The sequence below is a fragment of the Crocuta crocuta genome, unplaced genomic scaffold (assembly GCF_008692635.1).
Source record: "Crocuta crocuta isolate KB4526 unplaced genomic scaffold, BGI_CrCroc_1.0 scaffold30, whole genome shotgun sequence".
NCBI lineage: Eukaryota > Metazoa > Chordata > Mammalia > Carnivora > Hyaenidae > Crocuta > Crocuta crocuta.
In genome coordinates, this window is record NW_027528345.1 from 4326786 (window position 1) to 4347103 (window position 20318).

The 20318-nt window shown below is 36.2% G+C and overlaps 2 long non-coding RNA genes across 2 annotated transcripts in view; one reads left to right on the forward strand and one right to left on the reverse strand.

Moving 5' to 3' along the window:
* Window positions 1-20318, forward strand: part of LOC144222845 (uncharacterized) — a 330463-nt gene that overhangs the window by 277869 nt on the left and 32276 nt on the right. The window lies entirely within an intron of this gene.
* LOC144222847 (uncharacterized) overlaps window positions 9604-20318 on the reverse strand; it is a 102064-nt gene continuing 91349 nt past the window's right edge. Inside the window, exon 4 of the long non-coding RNA XR_013332492.1 lies at window positions 9604-9680. This is a non-coding gene — a long non-coding RNA (uncharacterized LOC144222847). The remainder of the gene's footprint in view (window positions 9681-20318) is intronic.

Below are 20318 nucleotides of genomic sequence, written 5' to 3' on the forward strand. Positions count from 1 at the left end.
AAATTGTGCAGCCACTTTGGAAAACAGTCTAGCACTTTCTCAAGGATGAAACATAAAGTTAACATATGAACCAGCACTTTCACTCCTAGGTATCTGCTCAAGGGAAATGAAAACATATGCCCAACAAAATCTTGTACATGAATGTTCATGGAAGCATTATTCATAACAGCTAATTGATAAATTCATTCAGTTAATGAATGGATAATGTTGTTTGTTCATACAATGGAATGTTATTTTCCAAGAAAAAGTACTGAAGCTACAACATGGATGAACCTTGAAAAGAGTATGCTCAGTGAAAGAAGTTAGTCACAAAAGACCACATATTGTATGATTCCACTTACATGAAACATTCAGAATTGGCAAATCTATAAAAACAGAAAACAGATTGGTAGTTGCCTAAGCCTGGGTGAGGCAGGAGGAAGTGGATTTAGGAGACTGAGTAGGGAAGGAGTGTGGAATTTTCTGAAACGGACTGTGTTGACTGTTGCACAGCTGTGGAGTTTATTAAAAAGTGTTGAATTATATCTTTTTAAATGGTTTATCTTTTAAATTATATCTTTTAAATGAGTTATCTGGTATGTAAACTATATCTCACAGCTGTTATAAAATTCTTAGGAAAGCTAGTGCTAATGCATACATGACATTTTCACAAATCGCATGACTTTTTTTTCTGTTTGGCATATATTGCTAGAAGTTAATCTCACGACTTACATATTGTAATGCACTAGAAAAGAGAAAAAACAAGGATCAGAAGAACCACTTTTATACTACTTAGTCAGTAGTTTACATGGTGAATTGTGGAATATCAACGGCTTCTTTCTCTTGTAGATTATTTAGACACAGTGAAATGATTACGATTCAGAGGACCTTAGAGATCATCTAGTGTAACATGGCTCCCATCCCCACCTTTTAAAGTAGATATGGAAAAGTATGAGGACTTTCTAGGTAAAGTGGCTTACCTAAAGCCTAGTGGTATTGGAGCCTAAACTATAACCCAGGGCTTCTGCTTCCTCAACTGGGATTTCATCACTAGTTCAGATTATTATTGTAGTCATGATACATCATAATTTGACTCCTCACTACTTATTTGTGCTTGGCTTCATCAACATTCAAAATACCTATAGCTTCACCCCTAACAACAGGATTTAGTTTCACTCCTTTATTTTCTTATGCAAGATCCCCTATTTATCCATGAAATCACAACATTCAGTTATGCACACATTCATTTCATTTATGAAGCATTGTTGAGCCCATGCTATCTACCAATTTTTGTGCCCTGAAATTGCTGTCTTTGCATGGGGCCACAAAAATGGCTAATATAGGGGCGCCTGGGTGGCTTAGTCGGTTAAGCGACCGACTTTCGCTTAGGTCATGATCTCGCGGTTCGTGGGTTCGAGCCCCGCGTCGGGCTCTGTGCTGACTGCCAGCTCAGAGCCTGGAGCCTGTTTCAGTCTGTGACACCCTCCCTCTCTGACCCTCCCCTGCTTACACTGTCTCTCTCTCTCTCTCTCCTAGAAATAAGTAAAACATTTTTTAAAAATGGATAAAATAGATACTTTACATGTAACCTGTGCTACTAAGGTGAAGAAAACCTCACACAATGACAAATAATAAAAATAGTAAAGTGATATGAAAACATAGAACAGGAAGCAGCTAACACTATTTAAAAGTAAGACTATTCCTGGGGCTCCTGGGTGGCTCAGTTGGTTAAGATTCCGGCTTCGACTCAGGTCATGATCTTGTGGTTCATGGCTTTGAGCCCCACGTTGGGCTCTGTGCTGACAGCTAGCTCAGAGCCTGAAGCTTGCTTCAGATTCTGTGTCTCCCTCTCTCTCTGACCCTCCCCGGCTTGGGCTCTCTCTCTCTCTCTCAGAAATAAATAAAACATTTAGAAAAAAAAATTTTAAAGACTATTCCTAACAGAGTTAGAAGGTGAAGAAGAAAATATGTTCTAAGGAAAGGAAACAGCATGTCCTAAAGGACACAATCATGTTAGTAACGTAGCCAATAGGGAGGTACAGGGGAGCATAATGAGGAAGTACTTGAAGAGGAGCTATCAGTCTTAACTTTGTAATTAAAATATAACAGGCAAATAGAAAAAGGCACATATCTAAAGGTAGCTAGTCCTCAGTGAATTTTCACAAAGAAAGCAGGCCTATGTAGTCAACAGATAGAATAAGAAACTGAATGTTATCAACAACCCAGAAATCCTCCTCTGCCTCTCCAGATACTACCTCCCTGCAAAAGTAGCCACAATCCTATTAAAAGGCTTAAAAAGGGAATGAGACAATTAATGTAGAAGATCAACCAAAATAGAAAAGGATTAATGGAGTAGAGGAAAAAAAATTAGCAAGCTATTGGAATAGTCTAGGTAGGAGATAAGAATGACAAGTAATTCCAAAAGGGATAAAGAAAAGAAAATAAATCAGAAATTTAAGGGGCATATTTCTCAAACTTGACTATATGTCAGAATTATCTGGGAGCTTTAAATGAAATATAAATCCAATACCCACTGAATCTCTGAGTTTGAATACCGGGAATAAACACTTTCAAAGCCCTCTTCATATGTTTTCTCATTTGCAAACAAATTTAGGAACTTCTGACTTCAAAGACAGAATTCACAGCTTATGGAGACTAATTAACTGTAGGAAATGAAAAAGAGGAACAAGTCAACAGGACCATGGAATTTCTGTCTTGAGCAGGTAGGAGAATACAAACAAGAAATTCGTTGAGTTTGGGGTGACTCTGGAGCATCAGAATTAAGCAGATGATAAGATACTGAAATGATTAGTCTTGAATTAAGAATAGACTGATAAAAATTTGGGAAATTTTAAATGTATGTGTTGGTTGAGCCAATTGTATTAGAAAGATTATTTACTTATTTGAAGCATTCCTCAATTTCATTGGAGTGGATGATAGATAAGTGACTACACTTTAGTTATCTTGAACTAAATGTCTACTCCTCTTTTCCAAATGGGGTGTTAAGTGATTTAGAATAGTTTAGTAAATATGGATATCTATGGCATCTTTGAATATAATTAATAGCTACGGGTAATCTGAATTGATTTCCTTCTGCTATAGCCGTCACTAGTATTTTGAAATGAAGAGAGAGGTAATTGGAGAAAAATATCAATGTCACAGCAATATTATACACACAGATACATTTTAACTTGAACCATTGATAACCCAATGAATTGAGCAGTAGAATAAAAGAGACAACAGGTGTAACTACTGCTCCTTTGTATGTTATGAATGGACAGTAACAACTCACTTTAAGAAAAAAATTAAAGGGCAGTTGCTTTTCTCAAAATATGAAAGATGAGAGTTTCTTGGTCTCTTTTGTATGTGATTTAGAGGGTTCTTTCAAATTTGCAAGCATACTCTGTTTAGCCACTTAGAATGAAACTAACTGAAATGAATATAATCATCAGAAAAAATATTGCAGTCCATTTCCAAATTTTTTAAAATCTGTGTTAATATACTTGAAGAAGCTTATAGACTTAGTCCTAGAGCTCTACAGTTGTTGGTTTATAACAAAAAACTAAACATTGGATTGGAGAATCCAATTCTGCTTCACATGTTTTGGGAACCCAATAAAATCTTGAAAATAAGACCAGAGGTACCTGGATGGCTCAGTCTGTTGAGCATACCAACTCTTGATTTCAGCTCAGGTCATGATCTTGTAGTTCGTGGGATGGAGCCCTAAGTTGGGCTCTGCTCTGACCTTGTGGAGCCTGCTTGGCATATTCTCTCTCTCTCTCTCTCTCTCTCTTTCTCTCTCTCTCTCTCTGCCCCTTCACCACTCATGATCTCTGTCTCTGTCTCTCTATCTCTGTCTCTGTCTCTGTCTCTCTCTCAAAATAACTAATAAAAATTTAAAAAAAGAAAGAAAGAAAATAAGACCTGCTCTACCAGAGAATCATAAATCAGATAGAGTGGGTCTGTGCTTTGTCTACTGAGTGGATTCTCTGATTTATGATGTCCTCGGGTGCTGAAGGGTATGAAGGGCACCTTTCTTTTTTTCACTCTTTTCCTCTCCCCTGATATTGATTGAGATGAAGAATAAATAAGTAAAGGAGTAATATATGAACTGAGTGGAAATATCTAGGCTCTGACCAAACAGATATTAATCTTGCTCCCTTATTGAGTCTGTTGAATCATGGTATTTTCATCTATTGGAATTCAAACTGGTATCACTTTCTTTAACTTTTAGTGAGTTTTCCTCACACTTTAGCATGCTATAAATTTTGCCTGTAGTCAAAGCAGTTTTAACAAAGAATGATCACCTGAAATTACAATACAATCCCTATGAAAGTATAATTTGAATTTTTTCAAGATTTTTCTTTAAACAAAAATGCATGTTTTTATTTTATTACCTAATAGAGATTTTCCATGTGTGTTAACCTGGATATGAAATGTGTATTTAATAATAATTTGCTTCAGCCCAACAGTGTTACACATATTAGGATAAATGTCACCATTCCTAAGCTACATTATCAATATCAATGTATTTTATTGGGCTCACTAATTTTCTATGTCTTATTACTGAAACTAAAAAACTCCAGGTAAAATCTATCATTTTTTGGTCTCTCTTCTCTGGCACTCTGTGCATACTTCCAGCCTGATGCTTACCACCAGGGCCTCCATCCTGCCTAACTTTAGGGGGACATTCATACCGTGGCCTTTTGAGTAGCTCTGTGTGTTCAAATCCAGTGGGCATCATTTACATAGGCTGCAATGTGAATTTACCCCTGGAGTTGTGCAACATGGTGGCTGTGCTTACATCACTAAACCATAACTATTAACTTATTAATAGTTAATATTAACAGATTAGTTATCTGTTTGCCCCACTAAAGAGAAAGCTACTTGAGGACAAGAATCACGTCATGCTCAACATTGCATCCCTGTTTCTAGCTAACTTCCTGGCACATCGGTAGTGCTGCATAGGTGTTTATTGTGCAAGTGAATAGACAAATGCATTTGCTTCATGGACTAGTTCCCTAGAAAGCAGTCATGTTGTAAGTGTACCATGTGATTCAGATGTCCTTCCATCATCTTTTGTTGCTAGACTAAAACTTAACAGCTTAAAATAAGAACCATTTTATTATATCACGTGATTTTCCTGAGCTATGGAATTCAGGGAGGGTTCAGCTGGTTGTCTCTTTTTGTTCCCCATGGCATCAATTGGGGGTGGGGGCACGGATGGCTGGTCTGGTCTGGAGCATCCAGGGTAACTTCATTAATATGCCTGGCTTCTGCACTGAGGTGGCTGGAATAGCTTGTGGCCAGGATTGCTCTCTTTCACCTCATGGCTAGCTTGGGCTTCCTCACAGCAGGGTGGTCTCAGGGGAGCTGGACTTCTTACATGGCAGCTTAGGGCAAGTGGTACAAAAGATCAAGATATAAGGCTCACTTCTACTGCATTTTGTTGGTCAAGTAAGTGGCTAAGGCTGGCTGAAATTCCAAGGCAAGGAGATGAAATTTTACCTAGCAGGGGAGGAAAGGCAAAGGAATTTTGACCATCTTTAATGTGCCACAGATATTTGTATCCAATCTCTATTTTTCAAAAAAGAGGTTAAGTAAAGTGAGAAGTAATTGAAAATAGTAAGGTGTGTTATGACTTCTACTAAGAGTGGCATCTCTTCCACCCAATCTCCTAAATCATCTGCATCTTTAGCTGTGCATTTGTAAAGTTTACAGTATAAATAAGGTAAAGAAACTTAGTAAATTTTTGAGGTCATTTTCACCGTTATAAATTTTCTTTACAAGGTTCCTGAAAATTAACTTGAAAGTTTAGAATATGTTTAAGGCTTTCTGTTGAATAATGCCAGAGACAGCACATTTCATACATATTTTCATTAAAATTCAGGGGAAAATGTTAAAGATGATCTCCCATGGTCTATACCTAGGAATTTTAAGGTGTACTGTTAGAGATATCTGATTTTTACATACTTCCTGACTATAAGTATTGTGGCCATTACTTTATGGAGTTATGTGTTATACGTACTCTGGTTAGCTCATATGTCTCTGTTTGAAGGGTTCAAATATGACTTTCTGAGGGTAACCTTGCCCTGCCTATTTATTCTCCTGTCTCACCATAAAGTAGTTCTCTGGTGGTCTTCTACTCAGGGGCTTATACTTGTTTGTTTTCTTAGTCTTCAGGGGAGAATATCAATCCTACTCACAGCTCAGCTGCTAAAACCTGACCTCAACTGGCAACAGAATACAGCTGTTTTCCAGCTACTTGGAAGGAAGTATATATAATCCCTTGCCACTGAATACCTTTTAAAGCTCAACTGAAAGAAATAATATTTGTGGAGGATGTCCTGGTAAACACCATCCTATTATCTAAAAACTCACCCTTCTCCCCCTTAGTTAAGTCAGACAAGTTAGGATTACCTGTTTTAGAATGCATCATTTTGAAACTGATAGATTTGCTTATCACAAAAGACAATCTTACAAACTCCCTGCAACAAAGTAAGGAAAGCTGAGTACATTATGCAAAGTTCTCACTACACGTATGAAATGCAAAATTACTCTTTAGTTTTAGTATCAAGATTAGTTGTTTGCTCCTATGTGACTGGTTTGTTTCTGTCTTGTGGACACTAGACAGGAATGGTATGATTGGTCAGATTTCTTTCTTCTGCTAGACGATAGCAAGTTTGCAGACAGTGGCTGAATTCTACCAAATGTAAGTGACTTCATGGCATTAGATGATCTGCCTTAAGGTAACCCCTTCTAGCCTTATTTTCCCTTTGCCTACTTTTTCTTAATTTTAAAAACATGAATTATCTTGCTGTGTCTTAAGTGAATCTATGACTTGCTTTAAACCATTTTTGAAAACAACAATGGGGTACAAATTAATAAAAATTCAAATGAGCAGGTGTTGGGGGCCTTTTGGTCTATTTTTTTCACCTATGCTAGGATAAGGTAGCTGCTTCTAGATTTGAATTTAAAACCTCTGATAGAATAGCATTAATATTAGTATTACTGTTTTTTTGTTTTTATTTTTCTTGTTTTTTTTGGAAAGGTTTCCATTTTTTAAAATGTTTTCTTTATTTCTGAGAGAGAGAGAGAGAGTGTGTGTGTGTGTGAGCAGGGGAGGGTCAGAGAGGAAGTTACAGAATCTGAAACAGGCTCCAGGCTCTGAGTTATCTGTCAGCACAGAGCCTGACATGGGGCTCGAACCCACGAACCATGAGATCATGACCTGAGCCGAAGTCAGATGCTTAACTGACTGAGCCACCCAGGTGCCCCTAGTATTACTGTTTTTAATCATTGTAAATAGATATAGCTATGCCTGTGGAGGACTCATGGAAAGAGATACCTAATTCTATTATGCAGTTGTTTATTCACAAAGAGTCAGCAACTTGGGGAGCAGGGAGGACACCTCATCCTATTCTCAAACCACAAACCTTACTATACTAATGCTAGTCTTGCGGAAGGAATGTCTCATTCTGATGCCTGAGCCTGGGGTAAGGGATGCTCGGCCACTCAGCCTGGTATCTCAGCCTGGCACAAGGACTTTAACTCCCGTGGAAACAGTCTTCTGACTTGTATTTGTATGTAGTAAAAATAGTACTACCATTATGTATGCTATATAGGCACATATAAGTATCTATTTTAGACACAGAAGTGTAATTTTTGAGCTTACGTGAATATCTAATCATAATTTTGCAACATTGTTTCTATGGGAAAATGTATTACAATTTTTAAATAGCCTTATTAGTAAAGCTTCTGAGCAGGGGGCGCCTGGATGCCTCAGTCAGTTAAACCTCAGCTTGAATCATGATCTCACAGTTTGTGGGTTTGAGCCCCACGTCAGGCTATACATTGGAGCCCATTTTGAATTCTGTCTCCTCCTCTCTCTGACACTTCCCTGCTTGTGCTCTGTCTTTCTAGCAAAAATGTACAGATAACATTAAAAAAAAATTCTGACCAAGATCTACTTGTGAGCTGGGACTTCCTTTGCCTATTATTTGTGCTTATATTGAACAGAATTGGGGGAGGTTAGAAAATGAATTTAGGTCATATCTTCGTTTAACACATAAAGGAAAGGTAAATATTATTAAGGGTTTTGCTTTTTGCAATTACTTAGTAAAGGAATTTTCCTTCTTGATAGTTTACATGTGTGTTTCTTTCCAAAACTATAAAAAATTAAATCTTTATTTGTAACTTTCTTTGTACATTTTGCTACGAAATATATAGGACTGAATTAGAGGGGAATTGAAAAACATATTTCAACTATCGCTTATTTAACAAATGTTCAACTGTTAACTGTTTAATAGTGAAATTAATACTGCATAAAATTACACTTGGGACTATATTTAAACAAGTAGAAAAAAGAAAATGAGAATGATTTTAAAGAATAAGATTCATGAGAAAAGTAAAATTTCCCAGAGAATGGCTCTTAGCTATGTTTATTTTGAACAGATAATGAAATCAAATTAACTTTTCTTCTTCATATGGTGACCCTATTTATCTGTGACAACATCTTTACCACCCAGGTGATGAGAGCGGGTATTTAGAAAGGTCCATAATAGCTGCCTACATGTAAAGTTCTGATGAAAAGAGGCAGCAGAGCATTGCTGGATGGATATATTTGAGGAAATATTTGAGGAAGGAGTGTGTATGTGGGAGAGAGAGAGCGAGCATGAGCACATGTGGGGGGAAGAAGGGAACTGAACAAACACTTATCTGTTAATCCTATACTGGCAAGGCATTATTCCAAGAAATCCAGAGTGAGAGAGAAGGCAAAGTGAGATAGAGAAGCAGAGAAAACAAAAACCAGGAGGTCCATTACCAGGCTGACCACGGCATCACAAAAGGCACAGCTGACTGCTTTGTCTGATGGGACATCTGAGAGGCCATATGCTGCATCTCAAAACAATCAATTATGGGAGGATGAGGGGTACACTTTTATCTGCTGGTTCTTCCCAGGACCCTATCTCTCATTGGTCGGCCCCATGGACATTCTCACCCCTGAAACTGCCTTGTATGACTGGGTTGCTCTCGCTGTCCTGGTGACAGCTGCGTGTGAGGAGCTTCTCACTGGGTGGGAACAGGCCCTTTGTGACTGTGGAGGATGTGCTGAACCACAGCTAGGGTCATGATCAGGAAGGAAGTGGTCAGGGCCCAGCCGATCTGGGGTGGTGTATACGCTGAGGTCAGCACATACACTTCAGATAATCTACTCTTTTATCTTGAAGAGCCACCAACAATAATACAAACGTTTGTTGACTGCTTCCTATACTCCAGGTTTTATTCTAAGCATTTGATTTACATGATCTCTTCTAGTACTCAAACACATATAAGAAAGGCACTAATGTTATTTCTATTTAATAGCCAAGTGAACTGAGGCAGAGAGAGTATGGAGAAGCTGCCTAATAAATCTTGATCACAAAACATCTAAGCCTTACTCTACCAAAGCTGGATAGAGCCAATTAAATCCACTGAATGAGGAATATACTTTAATTTTACTTCTTTCCAAATAGTTGACTTTTAATAGTTTCAGATTTCATAACAATTTTATGGATTACAATTTAATTTATAAGGACAACTTCCAGTTGAGTAGCTTTTTAAGAAGTGTTACAATCAGTGTCTTCTTGATCATAGCCTTTTAGATGTAGACTTTACTTCAAATGTCTTCCTTTTGAGGATTTCGTTGCAATGTAGTATCTCTTTCAGAGGAAAAAAGGAAAAGAGAAGAAATTCAGTGAGCATTAGTGCACGATCAGATCCCCAAAATGGACATAAAGAGTGGTCGAAATTAAATCCTTAGGAAATTTAAAGTCTGTGTTTAGTGACCATCTTCTATTGCCACACAGAACTCAATGTGGGTGGCATGAAAGAATCCTTCAGTAGGATGAGCTTGATCTACTGAATTGAAAATTATTGCATGCTGATCACTTGTGAGTAACTTTTTGAAGAATGGACAATTGGGGGATAACTTAGCAACCAACTGAAAAAAGAAATGCCATGAGCAGAGTCGATTATTTTACTGTCATTCAATTGATGAATAAAGTGGATGTGGGCTTGATATTATGATTAATAATAAGTCACTTGGTTATGTGTTATGTGCGCAAAGAAAATTCCACATCTTGACCTTGAGAGAAAATAATCTTGTAATTTGGGGGGGGGGTGTAGTCTTAATGTAATTATTACCATCTGGGCCTTTCATTGAATTTCCCCCCATTTCTAATACTATTAGCAGCAGTATCCTTGACTTTGTTATCAAGAATCCCTTAGAATAATAGTGACCTCACAGGGAATGATTAATGACTCTTAATCAGAGAATGGGGACAGGCGTCCAAGCACCGATTCAAACACTGAATATAATTAGCATATTCACTTTTCAGAAGCCACTTTTTGTTATAGTTTGTGCTGGAGTTCTTGGACTGAAACTCATAAGTAATTATTTCACATCCCTTTATTTATTGCAGTGACCTCTAATGCTAAGTATGCTTTTAATTTTGGGAGAAGACTGCCTGTTGCGTGACTTCTTGGGGTCTGTGCTTTTGATGTTGGATAGTTTGTCCTCAGTAATAGTCTAATTATCCCTCTGGAAGAGATGTTTTGTTTTCAAAGGGGATTATTCATGGCTTAAATCGGATACCCCAAAGCTGCCAAGTAATAAAAGAGATGGTTACGATTCTAAATCTTCTTGCCTAACTACTAACTAAGAGCCAGAAGTGTTGGTGTTATTTTGGTGACCACAGCATTGCATTCTTCTTGCAAAACGGCATAATTGAAGGGGAGGGGTCTGGTTTGCATTCCATCTAAACTGACTTTTATAGCCCTTAGAAAGCTGGAAATCTGCTATTAAATCATGTTTAATATCTCTTTCCACAACAGATTAGGTTCATCCTTTTTTCACTTAAATCATTGAAAAACATCAGTGTTCAGGTGGTTTTTTTTTCAAATCCAAGTGATGGATACCCTTAATATCTTTTTATGCTGAAATATATTCCAATACAATCCTCTATTGTTGATCTCTTACTTTTATGTTCAGTCTTAATGTGCCAAATAATTTAGTCTCAGCTTTATTTCTTAGTAAGTAATAAATAATATTTCGTTGGTGAGCAAATGTATGTCTAACCTCTAATTTGCTAAGTTGGAAATTTCCCACCTTGTGGGAAGAATTTCAGAGCATTTCTCTTCCCTGTTTTGCACTTAACCTAGAAGGAACGTTTTGATGCCTAAATGCAGTTTCTNACCAAAGAAAAATCAAACAATGAATCTCAAAGAAAGACCAGAAGTAAATATCTGAGCCAAAAAATCTGAGTCAGAGATAGCACTAAAATAGTTCCAGTTACGGAATGAGGAATTAAAGAGAAATGGCAAATATGACAAAGTCCCCAAGATTGTCCGCCATAGCACCATGACTGAGAGTCCTGTCAGGGTTTCTAAATCTCTCCCCTAAACAATTCCACATGGATGTCTAGCTTGTTCTCAAGGGAGGCAGCTTTTCCTAACTGCTTACTCAATGTCTCTGGACACCACTGCACTTTCATTATTTTTTTTCTTTCTCCAGGTGAAATAAATAATAATCATTATTTATGACATTCTATCTTTATACCTCCCAGGATGGTGATTTAGTTACCTCTCAAATACTTTCCAAGCATAGTACTGTACCTATCAAATATTATATTATTAGGACTTATGGGCTAGGTCTCTGTACAGCCAACGTAGTAACTGCCATTGTACAGCAAGTTATACTGTAAGCTCAATGTGACTTCCAATCTTAGTCAATTACAGATCAAAATCCTTCAGGCTTTATGCCATCTTCCCCATTAGCAACATCTTTTAATTTTTCTCCTTTATTCCTGAAATGTAGGGAAATTCTTTCTGATAGTTGTATTGACTTAGATATGCCCACCCAAATGAGTAACTCTAGACTTTTTTTCATTACAAATTCCCTCTCTTTAGTGCCCATTTGCTTCATTTTTTACCTTTAGCTTTTCATTGACTTTTTCCCTAAAACTATTTTTAAAAACTTGAATTTTCTGTCCTCTAGGGTTTTTTTAAATGTCTTATTAAGATCTAAACTGACTATAGCCTCTTTCATACCACTATGCAGTGAATACTCCCTGAATTCTAAAAACAAAATAATTTGCCACTTGTAAATTCATATTTCATTCAAGTTTTGGACATTTTTTCTTTGCCTTCTATTAACAGGTAGATAATTATCAATTCTTGGCCAAAAAAAACAAATAGGAAATTTCATCTACATTTTAAAAAAGTGTAGTATTTTTCTTTTAGTCTTACAAGTTCTAGTGAAATTAACCTGTCCCTATGTAATTAATTGCCTCATACTGAAAAATGTCACACATCAGGCATCTGTCTTTTTGGAAGGGGCCACTGCCCAACTGCCATGCCCAAGAGTGAGTGTAGCTTTAAAAACAGTTAGCGGAGTGTTGAAGGAATGAACAGAACTCCTAGGAGTTAACTCAACGTCCACATGTCCTATCACCTTCCCATAGTATGAAGGTACATTGTGAGTAATAAAAGTATGTAAGTGTAAGTTCTTTTCCTTTTCTTGGTAATATTTTATAATGATAATTACAATAGCTATTGTTACTGTTAACAGTTGGTGTAACAGATGAGGTTTTGGAGCCAGACAGACTTGGGTTGGAATTCCAATCCTACCATTGTGCGGCTTTGGACAAGGTACTTCACTTCCTTTAAGTCCTAATGGCCTTATTTGTAAAACAGCATATAAGAACACCTACTTATTGTGAGGATATAGTTATATACTTAAATACTATTCTACTGTCTGACACATAGTATTTCAAAGTTCTTTTATATAAATCATTATCAATACCTCATCCACTTCAAAAACTCTTTTAAGATATAAAAGAAGTTATTTAGCTATATCAAATTGGAGTTTCAGAAACAGAAGAACCTCGAAACCTCTGATTATAAAGATTTCTCCAATTTTATGAGCACAGAAATTACCTTTGGTATCTTTAGAACCTTCAGATTGCCAGGAAGACAATGTGTCTGAGATGCTTCTGTAAGCCCCAAAACTGTGAAGAAGGTAGCTCTCAGGGAGGGCTATGAGTGCTCTTTAAGATTAATATCAACCTAGTTGAACAATCCTACCCATCCAGTCCTTACTTTAGAGACGAGGAATCTGGATCTCAGAGAGTTCATGACAGCCAATTGGTGGTATTGCTGTGAACTAAAAAATGGTTTGCTTCCCATTTGAATGCTCTTTCCATATGGAGTTATTTTGAGTCAACTAAAAAATATGCAAGAACATCAAAATAATGTTCTTTCTTCCTCTGACCCAGTAATAACTGGTTAAGGATTTAGAATGCTTTGGAGAAAATCCTCAAAGCAGCTGCAGGTCCTCAATGTTCCAGAATAGATATTTTAAGTTCTCCAAGCAAAAACTCCTGATAAAGATCTTCTGTTCACAGTAGCTAAAAAAGATTTCCAGCTCTCCTCTCACAAAGTGGCTATTGAGCCCTCAAATACAAGATGATCTCCTTTGAAGTAGCAGGAGGGAATGAACAGAACTCTAGAATGGACATCAAAAAAGTCCTTGATCTTAGTTATAACCCAAGTCTACCTTTTATGTGGCATGAGGTAAGCTTTAGATATCTCTGAATTTGAAGCTATTTTTGACTCTTCTTTTTTCTCACACACACTGTATCTAGTCCAGCAGCAAAACTTGATGGTGCTATCTTTAAAATATATCTAGAATCTACAAAACAGATGAACATAAGGGAAGGGAAGCAAAAATAATATAAAAACCAGGAGGGGGACAAAGCATGAGAGACTCTTAAATGCAGAAAAGAAACTGATGGTTGCTGGAGGGGTTGGGGTGGTGGGATGGGCTAAATGGGGAAAGGGCATTAAGGAAGACACTTGTTGGGATGAGGACTAGGTGTTATATATAGCAGATGAATCACTGTAATCTACTCCTGAAATCATTATTGCACTATATGCTAACTAACTTGGATGTAAATTAAAAAATAAATAAAAATAATAATAATTTAGAAACTAAAAAATTATATATCTAGAATCTGACCACTACTCACCACTTCCACTGCTACCTCCTTCACCTATTATTTCTTCTCTGACATTTAAAGAAATCTTATAATGGCTCTGCCTGCTTCTACCCTTTTACCTCAACACATTAATTAGAAAGAGTAATGTCAGAGTTTGTAATCCAAGCTTCCATAATAGATCTGCCCCTTATTTAACATCCTTAATTTGTTCTTAAATACCCTGATGCTAAGTGAAACCCTGTTGTATTATAATAGAGAGTATTTTCATTAATTTCAACAGGAAAATTATGAAGAATTTCATTGCAACTCAAGGTATAAAAATGTTTACAGATAGGAAACTATTTTAATTGAACAATAAAGATATTGCTCAGTTGTCATAACATTGTGTAAGCAGTTAACATAAAATAGAAAATAAATAAAATTGTGTATAAAGTATAATCACATGAAGGCTTATTGTGTTCAGCAAAAGAGGAAAAGGCTTGATGGTGGATGCTGGTTGGTAAAGGAGTGTTTTGGCGGTTGTTCATTGTGAAGTACATTGTTCCTTCTGAGCAATTTTCTTTACTTGTGTTTTTAACAATTTGAAGGGTCATGGTTATCTTGCACTCAAAGTATACTTAAAGTTATAGCATTGAAATAGATCTTTAGTCAAAGTCATAGCTAAAGATGAGAGCACTTGGAATGATGAAATAGTGTATTTGGTACATAGAGAATGAGAAGTCATAAAAAAAAATTCACCTCTTCATCCTTCCATCTAGGCATACTTAGGCAAACTAAAATATTTTCAGTTTATCCAAACATGATGCAAAGTTCAAATTTGTTCCACCTGGTGTTTGATGAATACCTGTTGAGTCCCATAAAATAGCATGTTTTCTTCAAAGACTATGATGTCAAAATATCATTTCTTATGCTTATTTGCTTTCTGTGCTTTAGGAAATAAAGACCACTATATCAAAAAAAGAACGAGTTTTTTAGAAAGTGGGACAACTTTTGAAGAGTCATTATGGCAGAGTGGTTAGCTGAATATACATTGTTTATGGTAAATCTGTGTTTACTGGTCTTTTTTTAAGGTTCTCAATACTTTCTATGACAGTGTAGAATATTGCTGTCCCATTTATAACCAGGAATCAGAATACAGGGAAGGGGGTTAAACTAATATATTTCATAATCAACTAATTCAACATGCATTTTTAAAGTGCCCATTACATAACAGGGACCCTGATAAGACATGTAAGTGAAAAAGAAAAGGGTTATCCTCATTCCAAAGGGGTCCTCAGACTCGTTGGGGAAAGAGAGAGCAGATGTATAAACTCTATTATAATATTACAAGCGCTATAGTATAAAGTGCTCTGCACATCCTTGTCAAAACCTGTTTTTGTCTTTTTTATATTAGCCATTCTGGCAGGTGTGAGGTGATATCTCATTAAAGTTTTGATGTGCAATTCCTGATGATGAATGATTTTGAGCATCTTTTCATGTATCTGTTGGCCATTTTTATGTCTTCTTTGGAAAAATGTCTATTCATGTCCTCTGCTCATTCTTCAGTGAGCTTTTTTTTTTTCCTTTGGTGTTGAGTTGTATAAGTTCTTTATATATTTTGGAGACTAATCCCTTATTGGATATATCATTTATTATTCTTTTAAGTTATTTATTTATTTTGAAAGAGAGAGAGAGAGAGAGCAGGGGAGGGGCAGAGAGAGAATCCCAAACAGTCTCTGCACTGTCAGAGCAGAGCCTGACGCAGGGGTTGAAATCACAAGCTATTAGATCATGACCTGAGCTGAAGTTAGACACTTAACTGACTGAGCCATCCAGGTGCCCCCTGGATATATCATTTATAAATATCTCTTGCATTCAGTAGTTTGCCTTGTTGTTTGGTGATAGTTTTCTTTTGTGGTGCCAAAGTTTTTATTTTGGTGTAGTCCCAATAGCTTAATTTTGCTTTTGTTTCCTTTGCCTGAGGGGACACATCTAGAAAAATGTTATTATGGCTTATGTTAGAGAAATTACTACCTATGTTTTCTTTTAGAGGTTTTATGGGTTCATGTCTTACATTTAGGTCATTAATCTATTTTGAGTTTATTTTTGTGTACAATGTGAGAAAGTGGTCAGTTTCATTTTTTTGCATGTAGCTGTCCAGTTTTCCCAGCACCAGTTGTTGAAAAGATTGTTTTCTCCCCTTGTATATTCTTGCTTTCTTTCTAGTAGATTAATTGAACGTATATTCATGTGCTATTTCTGGGCTTTCTGTTCTGTTCCACTGATCTATGTGTCTAGTTTTGTGCCGGTACTATTCTGTTTGGATTACTACAGATTTGTAGCATATCTTGAAATCTAGTGTTGTGATATCTCCAGATTTTTCTTCTTTCTCAAGATTGCTTTAGGGCTAGTCAGGATCTTTTATGGTTCTATACAATTTTAGTATTGTTTGTTCTAATTCTGTGAAAAATGTTGGTGTTTGGATAGTGATTACATTAAATCTGCATATTGTTTTGGGTAGTTCGGATGTTTTATTAACATTGGTGCTCCCAGGCCATGAGCATGGAATATCTTTCCATTTGTTAGTATTATCTTCTATTTCTTTCATCAGCATGTTAGTTTTTGGAGTCCATGTTTTTCACCACCTTGGTTAAGTAATTCCTTCGAATTTTATTCTTTTTGGTGAAATTGTAAATGGGATTGTTTTATTAATTTTTCTTTCTGCTAGTTCATTATTACTGTAAATAAATGCAACATATTTCTGTATATTAATTTTATATCCTGTGACTTTCCTGAGTTCATTTATTAGTTTTAGTAGTTTTTTGGTGGAGTCTTTAGGGTTTTCTGCATATAGTATTATGCCATCTGCAAAAAATGAAAGTTTTTTTTCTTTGTTACCAATTTGGATGGCTTTTATCTCTTTTTCTTGCCAGATTTAGGACTTGTAGTTCTATGCTGAATAGAAGTGGTGAGAGTGGACATCTTGTCGTTTCCCTGATCTTTAAGGAAAAACTCTCAGTTTTTCACTGTTGAATATGATGTCAGCTGTGGGTTTTTCATACATAAGCTTTATTATGTTGAGGTATGTTCCCTATAAACCTATATTTTGAGAATTTTTACCATGAGTAGATGTTGTACCTTGTCAAATACTTTTTCAGCATCTATTGAGATGATCATAAGGTTTTTATCCTTTCTCTTGTTAATGTTATGTACCACGTTGATTGATTTGTGAATATTGAATCACCTTTGCATTCCTGAAATATACATCCCACTTGATCATGATGAATATTTTTAATGCATGGTTAGATTCAGTTTGTTAATATTTTATTGAAGATTTTTGTATCAATATTCATCAAAGATATTGGCCAATAGTTGTCTTTTTTTGGTTTTAGTATCAGGGTAATGCTGGTCTCATAGAATAAATTTTGAAGTTTTCTTTCCTCTTCTATCTTTTGGGACGGCTTCCAATATTTTGGAAAAAGGATCTCTTGTGCAGTTTTGGTGGGAATGCAAATTGGTAGTCACTGTGTGTGGAAAACAGTATGGGAGTTCCTTGAGAAATCAAAAACATAATTACCATATGATCCAGGGATTCCACTACTGGGTATTTACGCAAAGAAAACAAAAACAGCAATTTGAAAATATATATGCATTAAGATTATTGCAGAATTATTTACAATAACCAAGATATGGAAGCAATCCAAGCATCCAGCATTCATCCATAAATGAATGAATAGAATGAGTAAAGAATATATGGCATGTGCGCGCGCACGCACACACACATGCACGCACGACGCACAAGAATATTACTCAACCATAAAATATGAGATCTTGTCATTCGAAACAACATGGATTGAGGGTATAATGGTAAGTGAAATAGACAGAGAAAAACAACATATGATTTCACTCATTTGGAATTTAGGAAATAAAAAAATGAACAAATAAAAAAAGAGACAAGCAAATAAATAAACAAACAAAAAAAACCCCTCATAAATACAGAGAACAAACTGGTGGTTGCCAGAAGGGAAGTGGGTGAAGGGATGGGTGAAATAAAGGGGATTAAGAGTACACACATGATGATGAGCACTGAGTAATGAATAGAGTTGTCGAATTATTATACTGTACACCTGAAACTAATATAGCACTGTATGTTAATTACACCAAAAAAGCAAAAAAGAAAGAAAGAAAAGAGAGAGAGAGATACTGCTCTGGGAGCTACATAGGAGAGAACCACTATTTCTGGGGCTGGTCAAGTTTTCAAGGAGTAACACAGAAAAAGAAACATCTTAAGATGAACCTTGAAAGGGCAGATGCCTGAAAATAGAGGTGAATGTGGGCCTGTGGGCAGTCCAGGCAGAAAGATAGTATCTGAGATGGCATGGAGTCCTTAAAATGAGTCGTTTCCTCAAGAAGTAGCACCTCTCCATTTATGAGCTTTCATCAGTGTTGATTGTGCTTTGTTTCATATTTAGGCAACAAAATCTGAAGAAAAGATGGAAGGCCTTGATTTAGCTTCATGATATCTGGCTGCTCAACTGGGGATATCGGAAAACTGGGAAAGCTGGGATGACTTAGATGACTAGGAATTGGAATCATCTGGAGCCTCCTTCACTCAGATGTGTAGCACCAAGGCTGAGATGATTTAAAAGCTGTGTTCAACCAGGCTATCTATAAATGAATTCTCTATGTTGTTTAGGTTTCTCCCAGCATAGAGGCTGTGTTCAAAGATGAAGTGACTTAAGAGGAAATATCCCCAAAATAAGCATTCCAAAGAAGCAGAGAGAAGATGTGTGGTTTTTAGTGAGTGAACCTCAGCTGTCACAGAATATCACTTTCTCTGTATTTTATTGGTTGATGCAGCCCCAACTGAAGTAAAAAGGTCATTACCCATCTTTCTATGGAAGGAGTGTTAAAGAATTTGTAACCATTTATTTAAATCCTACATTTGGTACATTATAAAATGTTTAATAATTACACAATATTTTCTCTATAGGTTATAGAGGGAGAAATTTCTGTCAGGTAAAATTTTTCTTCTTTTGAGTAATTGGTATATTTTTACTTTATGGTTACTTTGAATCATATAATTGTATTTTCTTCTTAAGTTAGATGACTTGGAATATTTTTATGTTGTTACTTAAAATATTTTAAGGGGCATCTGGGTGGCTGAGTCGGTTAAGCATACAACTTTGGCTCAGGTCATGATCTCACGGTTCGTGGGTTTGAGCCCCACATTGGGCTCTGTGCTGACAGCTAGCTCAGAGCCTGGAGCCTGTTTCAGATTCTATATCTCCCTCTCCCTCTGACCCTCCCCCCTGCTCATGCTGTCTCTCTCTCAGAAATAAATAAAACATTAAAAAATTTTTTTAATTAAAAATATTTTTAAGGAAGACACAGGGTAAACTGAAATATGTTTGTAGGTGACTATAGTTTGAGTTTTATATGCATATGGAGTAAGGACAGGGGAGATGTGAAGATAGGGGCCAGGTCAGAAAGGCCATGTATGCCCTTCTGAGGACTGATTCACTTTATGTTATCTAATTTAATCATTATATTTATCCTATGGTGCGGGCCTTAACATTTAAATTTTATAAAGACAATAAGCAGGATAAATTATCTTTTCGACTTTAAAGTTCAAGAGCAGCATGGAATTACAACCACATAAAATTTATCTTTCATTTCATTATAACACTGTAATTTAAGCACTGGCTTTTACAAAAGTTTCTATTGAACTAAATTAGAGCAGTGTTTCTAGAACTATATGTGGTAAAGAATTAATTTTATTTTTTATTTTCTATTTGCAATCACTGACATTCCATAAAAAGAAATGAAAAGAAAATGAAGACCTATAACATGCCAGACCATTTTTTTGTTATTAGATTTACATGGTATAAAGTTCCTTTGTCAAATTGATGGGAAGTTTCTAAACACATACCTTCAATTTCTGTGCTTCGACTGGCAACAATTTTTGGACAACCACTTGCCTACAGACAAATTTCAAGTAACATTGACCTAAAGGATTAGATTTAGGTAGAAAGAATTTTTTTCATTCCCGATCTCTCACCCAAAACATAGCTACTAGTCTGCCCTGGGTGGCCATCTTACTCAGCTTTTTTAGCTTGTATTTTTTTTAAGAGTTACATACAATTTACTTTCAGTGATTTATGCAGAAGGGTCAGCTTACTCAAAATTGCCTGGAGAACCGTTAATGCCTAGCCCATTGTTTAGCCTCAGCCGCTTTTTGAAGACCAGAGAAAGTCTTCCGGTGATTAAGCAATGGCATATGCATGCTATGCTTATAATTTACAGGGAGCCGTGTCCTTC